Raw genomic sequence first — 3,138 nt, 5'->3', positions numbered from 1 at the left:
ACGTATCTGCTCTCTCCTGTTCTCTTTCTGTTTCTTCCCTTCTTTTAAAAAACATCTGTTTTACTAATTTTTTCTCACTTTTTTCTCCCAAAGCTTTACCTTTCTTTCTAAAATCTTAGTCTCTTTCTATCTCTCACTCACTAACCCCCTCCCCTTCTCTCTCTCTTTCTGGGATGAACGCAAATAAGTGCGATTAAATGTGTGTGTGTGTGTGTATGTGTGTGTGTGTATGTGTGTGTATGTGTGTATGTGTGTGTGTATGTGTGTGTGTGAGAGAGAGTTGTATTATATACCATGCGCCCTAAGCAGGTGATGAAAATTCCAACCTTGACTTGGGAAGGGGATGTTTCAGATTATCACCTGTTTGAAGCATTTTTACAGTTCTCGTGGACAAGTTGGGGCAACGTCGAGTTATGTAGCTCCCACATGACATCGTTTACCTTCATGGATTTTCTACTATAATTTTACCTATCTGTCTAGGATTTTTTTAAAGAACAAAAACACTCGGAAGGAAGACGTCTGAAATGGCACTACAAATCACGTAGCCTAACGATTGTTGCGTAATTTATTCAAAGCTGTATTTAAATTGAAGGATTTTGGTACCACTCACAGTGATAATAACATGTATTTGTTGTTTATTTAAGGTCTGGCTTACTTATGAATAGATTTTGTTTTGGCTGTATTCATATATCGATCCCTTCTGTTTCTTATACATTTAGATAGTCTAACTGCCCTTGTATTGTGAAAACAGACATCGGGATTTTGATCTTCTATGTGCCCTGAGGGTACCTTATTTCAGAACATTGGACAGTGTGTTTATTGGGCTGGGGTAGGCTCTGCCCTCACAAACTTATATTTGACTTAAGTCTTATGTTCTTACTGGTCATTTTCCTTTTCACTAAAAAACAGGTGGTGTGTAAACGACAACGGAGCTTCAAGGTGTTTTTTTTCTCGCTACTTCCAGGTCATGACAAAGATTTTAAAAAAGGGAACACGAAACGACCGTGAAAGTAGATTTAGCCCCACTCCCCTTCTCCTCAAACCCTCATCTACAGATTCGTAAAATACATGTACATCAAAAGCATCATGCTTGCATGGTGTCTTAGTGACCCCAATGAGAGTAGAGTCCCTGGATGTGCGCATTAGGTTAGGTAAACCCCAAAAGGACGGCTACAGCTCACTCTTACCAAAACCTGTGCAGTATCGCAATGGATAATGCGAGACCGTGTAATTTGATAGGTCACAAAACTAGAACTGAAAGTTGTCTTCCTCACCGTATTCATTACAGACTCTTCGCGTACCTCGGTTCTAATGAGGTCCCACCACCCAAATGTTGTGAATAAAATTAGGTTTGTGTATAATCCAGGCTGATCCTTTAGTGATGTCTCCTGTCGCGGAGAAAGTACCTGTACATAATTGTTATGTTACAAGCTCAGCAGAGCAGTAGGAATCAAGTTTGTCATAAAGTTATGTTGCTTTTTGGATATGAAGGCTTTGTTAAGCCTAACATGAGGAAGACTTTATCGTTTTATATAAATAACATGCACTTAGTTATATGTTGTCGGTTAAAGAGATTGTAATATTTTAGTTAACAGTGTGTAGGTTTTTGTTTTGATGTGTATTTTTCTTTGTAAAATAAACATTACTAAGAAATTATGTGTTTTCTTGTATACATATTTCTCTGTGGCAGATTGATTGATTGATTGATTGATTGATTGACTGATTCAGTCATATTTTCGTTCATTGATTCATTCGTGCGTTCGTTCGTTCGATCGTTCGTTCGTTCGTGCGTTCGTTCTTTTGTGCGTTCGTTCGTTCGTTTGTTCGTTTGTTCCTTCGTTCGTCTGTTTGTATATTTGTCTGTCTGTCTGTCGTTCTGTCTGTCCGTCTGTTTATATGTGTGAGGGTCTGTTTGTTTATTGGTTTGTTTGTTTGTTGGTTTGTTTGTTGGTTTGTTTATTTATTGGTTGGTTTGTTTGTTTGCTTCTAAAAAGGCGATCGCTCTTTAATAAGTTTCCAAAGTCAACATCACACAATGACCTGAACTGTGCCAACAGTTGTTATCAAAAGCCATTTTCCACCCTCACAATTCTTCGATTCGCTGGCACTAAAGAAGTAGTTATCCCGCTCCTACACCAACTCGTGCAGTCAATGATAAAGGTGTCTGACCAACCATGTTTATGGCTTGGGGATCTCTGGCATGACCATATTTTTCAAAAATGCTTAAATAGGGGAAGCCTCCTAGCTTCGTGCCAGCTTCCCGTAGCCCGCCCATATCCTGTTCTGGAATAATAAAAACCTGATAAAAAATCCCCAGAGGAACAAACGAAACAGCTAAGAACCCATCCGACTCATCGTTATCACAGTCCTAGATTAAGAGATAGTTACGGTGATTTACACTGAAAGGTTTCCAGATACCTATCACGGGATGCCTGCGAGACAAGCAAAACGAAATCTAGGAAATTTATTAATACCAAGGGATTGGCTCCGTGAATGATAAAACAGTCCATAACTTGATTATCGCCAAGGGGTGTTATTTAGATCGCAAACTTTATAGATAACTGATCTGTTTTTGAGGTTTTCATTGGCCAATCATAATGGAACTCTGTAGAGGGCTAAAGTACAACTCGTAAATTCACAATGAATGTTTAGTCACCCCCCCCCCCCCACCTTTCGCTCAAGTAATAGCTGTCTGGGGGTTTTTATTTAAAAAAATCTTTCCCCTAATAAATAACAGAGAAAGATATTATCTTATTGATATTATTATCGAATAGAAGGTGGCATTTTAAGTAAGGTCGATGAGAAACACTGACGCGTTAAATAATATCCTGGTGTATTCCAGGTCAACGTGTGCGTGATCTTTATGATCTCAGGGAATAAGGGTACACCCCCCCCCCACACTTTATTTTTAAAAAGAAAATAATATTAAAAAATAGGGGAGCAGTGCTCATGAACCTATCAAACATTGACAGATGGGAAAAAAGAGTGCACAGGCCCTCCCCCTCTTTCTCTTTGTTTCTCTCCCCTTTTCTCTTTCCCTCTCTCAATATATCTATCCATCTATCTATCTATCTATCTATTTATTTATCTACCTATCTATCTATCTATATCTATATATCTATCTTTCTATCTATCTAT

The sequence above is a fragment of the Aplysia californica genome, unplaced genomic scaffold, assembly GCF_000002075.1.
Source record: "Aplysia californica isolate F4 #8 unplaced genomic scaffold, AplCal3.0 scaffold00039, whole genome shotgun sequence".
NCBI lineage: Eukaryota > Metazoa > Mollusca > Gastropoda > Aplysiida > Aplysiidae > Aplysia > Aplysia californica.
The sequence above is the reverse complement of the archived record's forward strand: the minus strand, read 5'-3'. Positions refer to the sequence as shown.